Source organism: Pelodiscus sinensis, chromosome 1, assembly GCF_049634645.1.
Source record: "Pelodiscus sinensis isolate JC-2024 chromosome 1, ASM4963464v1, whole genome shotgun sequence".
Taxonomy (NCBI): domain Eukaryota; kingdom Metazoa; phylum Chordata; order Testudines; family Trionychidae; genus Pelodiscus; species Pelodiscus sinensis.
Genome location: NC_134711.1, coordinates 227497835 through 227511719, shown reverse-complemented (window position 1 = coordinate 227511719; position 13885 = coordinate 227497835).

Genomic DNA, 13885 nt, shown 5'->3' with positions numbered 1-13885 from the left:
ATAAGGGGGTAGTGAGGCTCCCCCCTTGGACATCTGTGCCCCTTCTGGAAAGGGCCGGCTGTCTAGACTTCAGGTGGCTTTGCTTAAGCACATCACCTTTGTCTGACCTGAGGCCTTTCGGTCTCGGCTCAGATAGAGGGCTAAGCTTTATGCACGGTGTCTTCTGGGATGACTGCCCTTCTCTTTGTTCTCCACAGCTGAACTAGCTGTAAGAGGGGAGAGGACGCCACCTGCTGTGCCATACTTCTGACCATGCGTGATCTGCAGGGGCCGGAGAGCCCACGAGGACCTCCAGAGGAAGTATATCACTGCCCTGTGAGCCCTGCAGTGCTCCATGGACTGGCAGGACCGGAGACTGGAGGAGGACCTGCGGCTGTGATGCAACACCTGGGCTGTGTCTAGACTATATGCCTCTGTCGGCAGAGGCATGTAGATTAGGGTTGTAGGCAAAGGTAAATGAAGCCACGATTTAAATGATCGCGGCTTCATTTACATTTACATGGCTGCCACGCTGAGCCGACAAACAGCTGATCAGCTGTTTGTCGGCTCGCCGCTAGTCTGGACGTTCCCCCTGTCGACATCAAAGCCCTTTGTCGGCAGCCCCGGTATTCCTCGTGGAATGAGGTTTACCGGGGCTGCCGACAAAGGGCTTTGATGTCGACAGGGGGAACGTCCAGACTAGCGGCGAGCCGACAAACAGCTGATCAGCTGTTTGTCGGCTCAGCGCGGCAGCCATGTAAATGTAAATGAAGCCACGATCATTTAAATTGCGGCTTCATTTACCTTTGCTGAACAAACAAATCTACATGCCTCTGCCGACAGAGGCATGTAGTGTAGACGTACCCCTGGTGGGAGCTGCTGTAGCAGGGCTGATCCATCTGCCCAACCTTCCACATGGTCATCGATTGCTGTTGGCTGCTCCTGTGCTGGCTCCCATGGTGCAGGAACACATCCACTATGAATGGCAACCATTTTCTGCATATATACAATTATGGGTACAGTTCTGAGATGGATTTCATAGTAGAGAGGGTGAACTTTTGAGTTGCACATAGTTCTTTCAGAATTAGTCCATGGGATAGAGTCCAATGTTCTTATTGAGGGTGATCCAGATGGGACTGGAAATCTCAGTCTTATAGTTTCCCCTGAATAAAGCTTAAGCAGCTCTGAAATAAAAATGATCAGAACTCAAGAGTTCTTTATAAAGTTCCAGGTCTTCTCTTGACAGCTCAGATTTCTCAGGTGTAGGCTTTTAAAGTAACCTTCAAAAAGAAAAAGGAAGATTGTCTTCACTCAGCGCACAGTCAATCTATGGAACTCCTTGCCAGAAGAAGTGGTGAAGACTAGGACTTTAACAGGGTTCAAAAAAGATCTAGATAGATTCATGGAGGTTAGGTCCATCAATGGCTGTTAGCCAGGATGGGTAGGAATGGTGTCCCTCTTTTTGCCTGGAAATGAGTGGCAGGGAAGGGATCACGTGAGGATTACCTGTGGTGTTCCCTCCCTCTGGAGCATCTGGCATTGGCCACTGTTGGCAGACAGGATACTGGGTTAGACGGACCATTGGCCTGATCCAGTATGGCTGTTCTTATGTTCTTAACCTTCTGTTTCCTTAATATCATTGATAATTAACTATACAGATTAACATAAGATAAGTAGCCATTAAACTGTTTATCACTAACTTTAAAGAGACTTATAGACAAGGACATTATTTTGCCTAAGTTTCATCTAAATGTTAATATTTCTGATCTTTGTATTTACACAATACAGCCTTAAACAGGAGTCCCTTGGTTACATTGTTAATCACAAATAAGACATAGATAAACATAGCATGGACCTTTCTAAACCAGAACTCTATGGTCAGGCAACATGTTCCAGGACCAGAGAGTCCCAGATGGGGACTGGGAGTCCTGCGGGCTGCCAGGGCAGCAGGCTGCCAGCAATGAGGCTACCCGCTAGGCCGGGAGCAGGGAGGGAGCCAGCTGGGAGGCCAGTGTCCGGGTCAGGGCTGGTGGAAGCAGGGGTCAGAAATGACCTTCCCTGGTCTGGCAAAATCCCTCATCCAGGACCGATCAGATCCCAAGGGTGCCAGACCAGAGAGGTCCAAGCTGTACTAGAATCACTATCTTCTTATGCTTTAACAAGTTTAAATTTCAAAGCTTTAGTCTATCTAACATTGTTATCCAAGCTAAGGAATAGTCCTAATTATCACTAAGGGTATGTCTACACTACAAAGTTAGTTCGAACTAACGGACGTTAGTTCGAACTAACTTTCCTAGGCGCTACACTAGCGCTCCGTTAGTTCGAACTTAATTCGAACTAACGGAGCGCTTAGTTCGAACTAGGTAAACCTCATTTTACGAGGACTAACGCCTAGTTCGAACTAGCTAGTTCGAACTAAGGGCTGTGTAGCCCTTTAGTTCGAACTAGTGGGAGGCTAGCCCTCCCCAGGTTTCCCTGGTGGCCACTCTGGCCAACACCAGGGAAACTCTATGCCCCCCTGCCGGCCCCGGACCCCTTAAAGGGGCACGGGCTGGCTACGGTGCCGGTGCCAGGTGCAAGCCTGCCAGCACCCAGCCAGCAGACCCTGCACCTGGCACGGCACAGAGCCACCCACCCGATGCCCCCCAGCCCACCCCCTCTTGCCGGGACCAGGCTGGCGGCTCCCGGGAGCTTGCCCTGGACCGCAAGAGGCGGGCACCTTCCTGGGCTAGTGTGGACATCGTGGACCTCGTCCACGATCTCCGCACTAGGCACAGGAAAGTGGCCGGCTAGGGCAGGAGAGCTGCCAGTCTGGCCACCCAGGAGCAGGTGTGCATGAAAATCAAGGGGGTCCACTGAGACCCCCGACCCTGAGCCCTGAGCTTACAATGGCCGTCCTGGGTCAGACCAAAGGTCCATCTAGCCCAGTAGCCTGTTTGCCGACAGCGGCCAACCCTAGGGATCCTGGAGGGGATGGACTGAAGACAGTGACCAAGCCATTTGTCTCGTGCCATCCCTCTCCAGCCTTCCACAAACCTTGGGCAGGGACACCACTCCTACCCCCTGGCTAATACCACTCCAGGGACCCAACCTCCATGACTTGATCTCACTTCCCTTTAAACTCTGTTCTAGTTCTAGCCTTCACAGCCTCCTGCAGCAAGGAGTTCCGCAGGTTAACTATTTGCTTTGTCAAGAACAACTTTCTCTTACTAGTTTGAAGCCTGCTACCCATTCCTTTCCTTTGGTGTCCTCTAGTCCTTCTTTATGGGAACTCAGGAAGAACTTTTCTGAATGCACCCTCTCCACCCAACCCCTGCTTTTAGAGACCTCTATCCTGTCCCCCCTCCGTCTCCTCTTTTCTAAGCTGAACAGTCCCAGCCTCTATAGCCTTTCTTCATCTGGGACCTGTTCCCAAACCCTGATCATGTTAGTTGCCCTCCCCTCTCCCAGCCTTTCTCTTCCCCTCTGCCACCTCCTTTTCCCAGTCTCCCCCAGTTTTGTTCAATAAAGACAGAGTCAATGTTGGAAGAAACGTTATCTTTATTTTGTACATCAATAAGAATGGGGGCTAGGGAAGGGTAAGTGGAAGGAGGTGAGGGAGGAATGGGGTACGTGCCCCCGATGGGGACGACTGGGCTGGCTCTGCGGGCTTCTGGGGGTGGAAGCTCTCCTGCAGCCCCCCAATTGCCCCCTCTCCCCAGATGGCAGCCTGCGGAAAGTGCAGCCGGGCTGATGGCCGAGTGGTGTGATGTGCCCAGTGTGGGTACTCCGGGCACTCCAAGCCAGAACTTCTTTGCAAGCGGGGCACCCCTTAGAACTGTGCGTCCGGGGTGGGGGTCGGGACCCTTTAAGCGCAGCCCTCGGCTAGCCTGAGACAGCATCTCCATGCTCTAAGTCCTCCTCTGATGCCCTGCCGGCACTGCTTCCGGCCATCCTTAAGCCCTGTTCAGAGTCCACTCAATGTGGACTTGCTAGTTCGAATTAGCAAAACGCTAGTTCGAACTAGTTTTTAGTTCTAGATGCGTTAGTTCGAACTAGCTTAGTTCGAATTAACTAATTCGAACTAAGTTAGTTCGAACTATCGCTGTAGTGTAGACGTACCCTAACATACTGTCTTAAAAAACAACAAATAGTCTAGTAGCATCTTAAAGACTAGCAAACATGTAGATGGAACCATGGGCTTTCGTGGGCACAACCCACTTCTTCAGATGATAGGAGTGTTGGAAGTCCAGATCCAAGAATACATAAGAGAAAGGGAGAGGGAAGAGAAGGAAAAAATGGAGGGGAGGAAGAAAAAAAGACAGTAAGTAGATAAGCTTCAGAGGGGTAGCTGAGTTAGTTTGTAACAGGAACAACTTAAAAAATAACTAATGGTCTAGTAGCACCACAAGGAAGAAGGGCTCCTCCGAAAGAGGTTTTATTTCCAAAATTTGACTCAGTGTAGATGAGCCAAATTTCGGAAAAGCCTTTTCTGAAAAAGTATTGCAATTTGCGTACCTTCTTCCAATAAAGCCCCATACTGTAGACATAGCCTTGGACAGATCATGATGTTTGACCAATACTGCTGGTCAAAATATCCAAAAGTAGGTTCAGAAAGCTTCAAACTTCCTTATGCTTTGGAAGCTTCAGATTTCCTTATGCTTTGGAACTGTGGTTTTTTTTTTGGCTGATTTAAATGTTTATCAAAAATGTTTTTGAAATGGCTGAACAGTTATTATTTACCCAAAACTGGGCATGTTGCCTGCTCTACTGTGTCAGCATGAGCCTTGCCCACCTACCAGCTGTGAGTTGGTTTCCCTGTGGCCGGCTGTCTGTCTGACAGCTCTGAGTGGGAAAGGGAGGAGTGGTTGCTACTCTTCAAACTTGCCCTGGAAAGAAAAAAAGAATTGATTTTCCAGTTCATGGTGTTTGGGAGAAAAAACTTCCTAGCCCACAAAGAAACCAAGAGACAGTTTGATAATTTCAAAAATCCTGAAAAAAATCACTGGAAAAGGAAGCTGGGTGTCTGCCTGGAGGCAGAGACTGGTAAGGAGTTCTTCCTGAGGGGTGCTCCTTGTGGAGCACAGGAAAGCATGCCATTTTAACAGTTATCACTTTACATTTGTAAGGAATATCCTAGCTCTGCTTGCAGATTAGTGGGCTCTGTAGGTCAATGTGTGAGCTAAGCCTTGAGCAGTCAGTCTGCAGAGAGCTAGCCTAGAGCTTGTGCTTTTCTGCTGTGGTGTGCAGTCAACCATGTGTCTAATTTTCTTGCGTACAATCCACTTGAATGGGCAGAAATAAGTAGTGTTGCATGCAGTTCTCCTACTAATTTTTCCCCTTCCTGAGTGGAATGAATTTTGTAATTCGCACTGATGAAGAGGTGATGTGCGACATATCACCTTCGTATTGGTGCACATAACAAAATCCCGCTGTGTGTGAGGGGGCAAGCTGTTCTGAGTATGGGAGGGGGCTTAGGTGTGAGGCAGAGGGTTGGGGTGCAACAGGGTAAGGGGTTGGTTGAGAGCCCGGACTCTGGCTTATGGTGGGAACTGAGGGTTGTGGTACCGGGGTGGTGAAGGCTTTGCCTCTAGGTGCAGGCTATCGGGTGGGGCTGGGTTGAGGGGTTTGGAGTGAAGGAGGATGTACCAAGGCTACTGTGAGGAGAGAGGACTCCCCCCAACTCTTTCTCTGAGCAGCCGTACTTGGGCTGAAAAGGAAAGGCACCTCTCCCTGATGGGTCAACTCCAGGGCTGGGCATCAGGGAAGATGCCTTTCCCCAACAGGTTGGAGCTGGGGCTGGGTTGAAGCTGGAGCCATACCACCCAGGCTGCATCAGGTCTGGGGCCATACCAGCCTGGCTGGTCTGGGGCACCCAGCTGCAGGAGGTTTGGGCTGGCACTGACTTCAGGTCATCGCTCCCATGGCGGTGGCAGGTTGGAGGCCGGACTACGTTAGGACTAGGGTTGGGGCAGACTTCCCTCAGCAGTGGCAGGTTCCCAGGCAGGTTCCTTTAGTGCCTGCATGACTTAGAGGGAACTTAGGTTACATGGCAACCTTCCAGAAAGAGTTTTGATCCACCTTCGCTGTGTGTATGAAATGAAGGTCACAATCTCCAGCTCAGGCTGAGAGCGCAGATGCAGTCTGGCTGCAGTGTCAGAGAGCCTGCTACAGCAATTATGACAGGGAGGGGATGAGTTAGGAGCTGTTTATTAGAGAAGCTTCCCTACAGCACTTTTGCCTTTAGAAAAGGAATGATCCGTTTTTTATTTAACATAGTCAATGCAGACATTCTGATGGCTGTACGTGTATCTGGACTGCCCTCTTGCTAAGGAGTCAGTCCCAAAACTGCTGATGGGAGGGTGATTTCTGGCATGTGCATGGGATCAGCGTTACAATGCTTTGGAGGTGTTTATGTGTGATTCGTAATGGAGGCCACATCCCGTTATGATACACTGTTTCAGCTACACAGCTGCACCTGGTAGCACAATCCAGAAGAAACGTGCTGAGTTGAAATTTGTGATCTGGTGCAAGTAAACTTTCTGGGTGTGTTGGGTGTAGGGTACTTGCCATTCTACAAAAACCAGCCTCTTGTGAACTATCCTATACACAGAAAGTGAGCACAGACATTCAAGTTTGATATTCCCTACCTCAAGCAAAACATAATGCTTAGTTTGATGTGGTTTGTTTTACTACATTTATATTGTAATGAAGTTGCTAACATGCATGGCCTTGATCTGGGGGAAAATAAGGAGCAACAGAAAAACAAGGGAAGCGGGGTTCCAACATAACCCACTCCCTTACGGTCTGTGCATAAAGGGGTTTTTTTTGGTGTACATCTCAATAGGATCAGAAAACATAATATCTATTAAAGAATTCATCTTCACAGCATCCATGTGAAGTAAGGAAGTAGTATCATCCCAATTTCACCAAAGAGGAAACTGAGGTGCAGACCTTGTGAATTGCTTAGGAAAGGAAGTCTGTAAGGATATGTCTACACAGTAGTGTTATTTCGGAATAACTGCTGTTATTCTGAAATAACATAGTCCATGCCTACACTACAAGCAGTTATTTCAACATACTGCTGAAATAATGGCAAGCGGGAGGACTTACTCTGGCTCCTGTAATCCTCATTTTACAAGGAGTAAGGGAAGTTGGAGGAAGAGTGGTCTAATAAGGACTTCCTGCTGTGTAGGCAGCGCCAAAAGCTGAGTTAAGCTATTTTGACTTATGCTATGCAATTGACATAGCTGAAGTTGCGTAGCTTATTCTCATTCCACCAGTGCTGCTCTGCAGGCCAGTGGACCTAGGGCAGGCACCAGACCCGTGCCTTTTCCATGTCTCTCTTCCTTTAGAGTGCTGGAAGTTCATGAAGGAAACAGAACATTTACTCTTTGGACCAGAGACTGTAAATCCAAGGCCTTTGCACTGACTACACAAGTGAAGGAAAGTCCTCATGTGTTCTTCTCTCCTAGGCACTCACATAAAGGTCTGTGAAACCCAACCCTTATGGATTGTGGGGCTATACCATGAATTTTTCAGTGTCTTAACATCCCTTGACCAACTCTTCCAGTGATCAGATGAAGGGTAAAGCTTCCAGAAGAAGCATTAACTGTCTGAACCAATATACTTGCTCTGGCTATTGCTGTCATAATCACAAACACACATGAAGCTGGAAGTTTTGGGAGACAGGTAGGCTCAGCAGAGTTTTTGGCTTATTGTGCTTAAGATGAGAATTGATAGTATTTGACAAGCTGCCTGGGAACAAACATAAAAAAACCCCAAAAGAGGTTTATATATATATATATATATAAACTAAAGGTGAACTTAGCAAATCAATGCAACAGCCCAGGGCAGTAAAAAGCCACAGCAGTAAAATGGATTGTTAGGGAACTGCGGAAAGCAGAGCAAGGCAGCTGCATGAAATATTAGGAAGTATCTGACTGATGGGAATTTCAGAGGTTGTTAAGCATCCAGTGCTATAATTACAATATAGAGAGTCAATGAGGCTGCAAATTAGTTTTAAATGTTTCAGTGTAGTTTGGAAATTGAGAGCCAGGTCTCACTGTTGATTTATATTCCTGACTCACTCCCCCCCCCCCCCCCCCCGCCCCAAATCTGACAACCTTACAGTTCTCCATTTAGAGTTTAGCTCAGTTTTTTCACCTGTAAAATGGGAATGACATTACCACATTGACTTTCATCAGAGGGCTGTGGTGTTTGATTAGTTATTGCTTATCAAGCATTTTCATTGTAGGATCTTTTTTATTACATTTTAGTATTGTCCTGGTCCCCAGGTAGGCATCACCCTGTGAAACCCTTCTCCGTGCTTTTCACCACCTTTCCCAGTGGCTGCCCCAGGACACCACTGTAGGGTGGGGTCCCACCGTACTTGCACTCTACAAGTGAATTACGCACCTCACTGCAACTGTGTGATGTAACAGTCGCAATGGACGTGGCACTATCAAAAATTTCCTTCAGAAGCTTGTGGTTGTAACAGTATGCAGTGATCCAAAAGCAGTGCTTCCAAAATAGCCTGATTTATTTTGCCCAAAGGTACTTGGCTTTAAAACAACAGACCTCCATGCAGCCTACATGCATCTTGTTTTATCTCTCCTTGGCATTCTCTCCAGGTTTTTGGGTAGACATGGCTCAGGCCTTGTCTACACTAAAGAGTCATGTTGACTTAACTCTGTACAGGCATGTCTATACTAGAAAATTATTTTGAAATAAATTATTGTGAAAAAATAACTCCTGAAATAACTATTGCAAAATAGCATGTCTATACTACAGGGAAGCTTCGAAACTCATCTGAGGCAGGCTCCCTTAATGTGGATGTGCTACCTTGACTTAGAGCCCCAGAAAGCACCGTGGAGTAATTACTTTGAATGACTCTGGGGAGGAGTTATTTCAAAATAGCAGCAGTGGAGCATCCACACTACTGCTATTTCAAAATAACTATTTCAAAATAAATGTTATTCTTCTTGGAAAGCAGGAATTGTTATTTCAAAATAGCCAGCCCCTTATTTCAAAATAATGAGCTTGGTAGTATGGACACTCCACTTGTTATTTCAAAACTAGCCAATTAGCCCGTCATAAGATGGGATTTTCAGGTCTCTCCTCCACATTGGTCTTCTTTCCTGTGCCTCCGGTCTCTCTCTCTCTCTCTCTCTCTCTCTCTCTCTCTCTCTCTTTCCCTCCCCCCCACCGCAGCTCTCCTCCGCCTTCTGCCTCTCTCGCTGTCTCTCTCTTTCTCTTCTCCTCCCCCTCTTGCCTCCCACCGTGGCGCTCGGCTGACTTCTGCGCCACTCAGCCGGGCCACTGCGGAGGAGCAAGTGGCGCAAGCGACCGTTTGGGCCCCACGATCTCCATGCAGCACGGGGCCCAAACAGCTGCTTGTGCCACTTGCTCCCATGCGGCAGCTTGGCTGAGCAGTGCAGAAGTCAGCCGAGCGCCACGGCAGGAGGCAAAGGATGTGACTCAGGCAACAGCGCCGCCCAGAGGGAACAGCCAGCATTTTAGTGTTACAGAGTCTCAGACATTGGGCTACTATATATATGATAAGAGGAGTTATTTCAAAATAACCCCTGGTGTAGACTAGGACTATGAGTCTACATTCCAATGTAGCTCCCACTGATACAACTCACCCACTATCCAATTTAATAACTCTGCTTCCACAAGAGGCACAGTGCTTAGGTTGATGTAGTAGGTCAACACAACATGAATGGAGACTCTGCTTTGTTTACGTGGACTGTTGGTTTCTGCCTATGAGAAACCAAACCTGATGCCCCGCACTGGCAGTTGAATTGGTGCAAGCACTCCTGGGGTATGTCTAGACTGCATGATTCCATTGATGAAGCCATGTAAACTAGTTTACCCAGCATAGGAAAGGAAGCGGGGATTTAAATAATCCCCACTTCATTAAAATAAACATGGCCACTGTGCTGTGCTGATGATCAGCTGATCCAGCACAGCGCGGCAGTTTAGACACAGATCTATCGGCTGGGGAAGCCTTTGCCAACCGATCCTGTAAACCTCGTTTCACAAGGCATAATTTAAATCCCCGCTTCTTTGCCTATGCTGGGTAAACTAATTGAGGGTATGTCTACACTACAAAGTTAGTTCGAACTAACGGACGTTAGTTCGAACTAACTTTAATAGGTGCTACACTAGCGCTCCGCTAGTTCGAATTTGAATCGAACTAGCGGAGCGCTTAGTTCGAACTAGGTAAACCTCATTTTACGAGGACTAACGCCTAGTTCGAACTAGCTAGTTCGAACTAAGGGCTGTGTAGCCCTTTAGTTCGAACTAGTGGGAGGCTAGCCCTCCCCAGGTTTCCCTGGTGGCCACTCTGGCCAACACCAGGGAAACTCTATGCCCCCCTCCCGGCCCCGGACCCCTTAAAGGGGCACGGGCTGGCTACGGTGCCCGTGCCAGGTGCAAGCCTGCCAGCACCCAGCTAGCAGACCCTGCACCTGGCACGGCACAGAGCCACCCACCCGATGCCCCCCAGCCCACCCCCTCTTGCCGGGACCAGGCTGGCGGCTCCCGGGAGTTTGCCCTGGACCGCAAGAGGCGGGCACCTTCCTGGGCTAGTGCGGACATCGTGGACCTCGTCCACGATCTCCGCACTAGGCACAGGAAAGTGGCCGTCTAGGGCAGGAGAGCTGCCAGCCTGGCCACCCAGGAGCAGGTGTGCATGAAAATCAAGGGGGTCCACTGAGACCCCCGACCCTGAGCCCTGAGCTTACAATGGCCGTCCTGGGTCAGACCAAAGGTCCATCTAGCCCAGTAGCCTGTCTGCCAACAGCGGCCAACCCTAGGGACCCTGGAGGGGATGGACCGAAGACAATGACCAAGCCATTTGTCTCGTGCCATCCCTCTCCAGCCTTCCACAAACTTTGGGCAGGGACACCACTCCTACCCTCTGGCTAATAGGACTCCATGGCCCCAACCTCCATGACTTTATCTCACTTCCCTTTAAACTCTGTTCTAGTTCTAGCCTTCACAGCCTCCTGCAGCAAGGAGTTCCACAGGTTAACTATTTGCTTTGTCAAGAAGAACAACTTTCTCTTACTAGTTTCAAGCCTGCTACCCATTCCTTTCCTTTCCTTTGGTGTCCTCTAGTCCTTCTTTATGGGAACTCAGGAAGAACTTTTCTGAATGCACCCTCTCCACCCAACCCCTGCTTTTAGAGACCTCTATCCTGTCCCCCCTCCATCTCCTCTTTTCTAAGCTGAACAGTCCCAGTCTCTGTAGCCTTTCTTCATCTGGGACCTGTTCCCAACCCCTGATCATGTTAGTTGCCCTCCCCTCTCCCAGCCTTTCTCTTCCCCTCTCCCACCTCCTTTTCCCAGTCCCCCCCAGTTTTGTTCAATAAAGACAGAGTCAATGTTGGAAGAAACGTTATCTTTATTTTGTACATCAATAAGAAGGGGGGCTAGGGAAGGGTAAGTGGAAGGAGGTGAGGGAGGAATGGGGTACGAGCCCCCGATGGGGACGACTGGGCTGGCTCTGCGGGCTTCTGGGGGTGGAAGCTCTCCTGCAGCCCCCCAATTACTCCCTCTCCCCAGATGGCAGCCTGCGGCAAGTGCAGCCGGGCTGATGGCCGAGTGGTGTGATGTGCCCAGTGTGGGCACTCAGGGCACTCCAAGCCAGAACTTCTTTGCAAGCAGGGCACCCCTTAGAACTGTGTGTCCGGGGTGGGGGTCGGGACCCTTTAAGCACAGCCCTCGGCTAGCCTGAGACAGCATCTCCATGCTCTAAGTCCTCCTTTTATGCCCTGCCGGCACTGCTTCCGGCCATCCTTAAGCCCTGTCCAGAGTCCACTCAATGTGGACTTACTAGTTCGAACTAGCAAAACGCTAGTTCGAACTAGTTTTTAGTTCTAGATGCGTTAGTTCGAACTAGCTTAGTTCGAATTAACTAATTCGAACTAAGTTAGTTCGAACTAGCGCTGTAGTGTAGACGTACCCTTACATGCCTCCGTCGAAAGAGCCATGTAGTCTAGACCTACCCCAGGTGAGGTCCTGCACCTCCAACACAAAGAATGTATTGTGGACGTGTAAAATCGATTCAATTTCTGTAATGTCTATACATCAGTGTAAGATAGGTTGATTTGATATTGCAGCATATACTTACCCTTCTTCTTGGTGTTCCCTAGTCTGCCTGGGCCCCAGGTTAAAGTTTGTTTGCTGCAGACTCTATGCTATTCTTGCTGTATGCTGAGCCTTCCCCCTCCATTTCTATAGGGTAGCTCTTAACAGCCCAATCTTTCCTATTAGCCTTGGTCAAACAGCCTTCTCATCAGGGCTGAGGTTAAGGGAGTCCCTCTTCAGAGCTATAAATCTGACTATTGTGTTTGAAGAGATGCTCCTAATTTAAGCCATTTTTTACCTTTCCTGTCTGGGTTCTTTTAACAACTCCTTTTGAAATAACTCTGCTATAGGCTGGATAATATCACGTGGGAACATATTGATATTTCTTTGAAAAACATAATACAAATATTTCTATGTTCTCCACAAGTATCATCTTATCAAATTAGAACTTTGAAACAAGAAACTACTTGAATTTGATCCCATCATTTTTGTGTACTGACAGAGCCTGACGTGATATTACACATCCTTTGCAATATGTATATCTTCAATTAATCAGCTACGCTGCTGGCTCATAGTATGTGCAAACCAACTAGACAGAACATGTGTCTTGCAACAAACACTTAAAAAGCAACAGCAGAGGGTTGGAAGAACATTAGTGGCTGGACTTTTCATTCAGGTTCTGAAAGAAGAAAGGAGAAAAAACAGGAAACGGAGTAAGTAGCTGGAAGAGATACTATAGTTCCAAGTTAAGCGTCGAATAAGTTTGCTGTTTGGGGACTTCCAAATTGATTTTAGGGAGGATCAATATTTGTACCTTTCCATTCTAGGGAAAAGTCTGTAGTGGTTGACCTGGGGCAAGGTATATTTCTGTCATTTTTTGTAATAAGAAAATCATTGGAGGGTTTTCTTTTTGTACGAGAAAACGTTGGTTACTATTTCCTTAGCAAAGTGAAGGTTGGTCTCAGTCTTGTTAGAGATAGATTTGTTTGTATGCTTTGTTTACCATTTAGAGAGTAGTAGCTTTTTAGAGTATAACCAATGCATTATGTTTTCCCTCTGTTAATCCTACTAATCAGTGGCTAAGCCCAAATATTCAGCCCCTGCTAAATGAAAGAATCTACAATAAAACCTGCTTTAGTAACCACCCCTGAAAGTCCATCAAACATTCCCTCCTTATCATTTAACTATTCAGAGACTATTGTCGAGGGTTGCCAGGTATCTGGTTTTCTACTGGACAGTCCGGTTTTTGGGTCCTCTGTCCGGTGAAAAAATCCAGAAAATACTGGACATGTGCAATGTCCGGTATTTTCTGGCTTTCTGGCTGGGTGCCCGGAAGCTTGGTGGGGGTTGGGGGAGTGACTGGCAAGTGGGGCACGATTGGCGCTGGGAGCCTCTGGTTGCATGAGGAGGAGGAGGGGTAGCCCGGTCCATGCTCCTGCGCACTGGTGAAGTATATGGTGGAGCCACAGCCAGATTGACTCGCACTTCACCAGACTGTGAGGGGAGTGCCCTGCCCGGGTCAGTCCTGCTCTCCGCCAACCAATTCACTCCCCCCCTGGTCCGGCTGGTTGGTTTTCCCCCACTTGTCCTCCTGATCTACCCCGGCCAGCCCCGCTGCACCCGCCACCAGGCCTGCTTCTGGCGGCCAGTTCTCCCCTCCTCTCCCAATCTCCCCCAGCCAGCCCTACTGTACCCAACCCCCACCACCATCTCTACCTCCCGCCGGCTGGTTGATCTTCCCCGGCCAGCCCTGCTGCACCCCCCGTCAACGCTGCTTTCAGCGGCCAGTTCTCCCCTCCTCCTCCTGAGCTCCCACAGCCAGCCCTGCT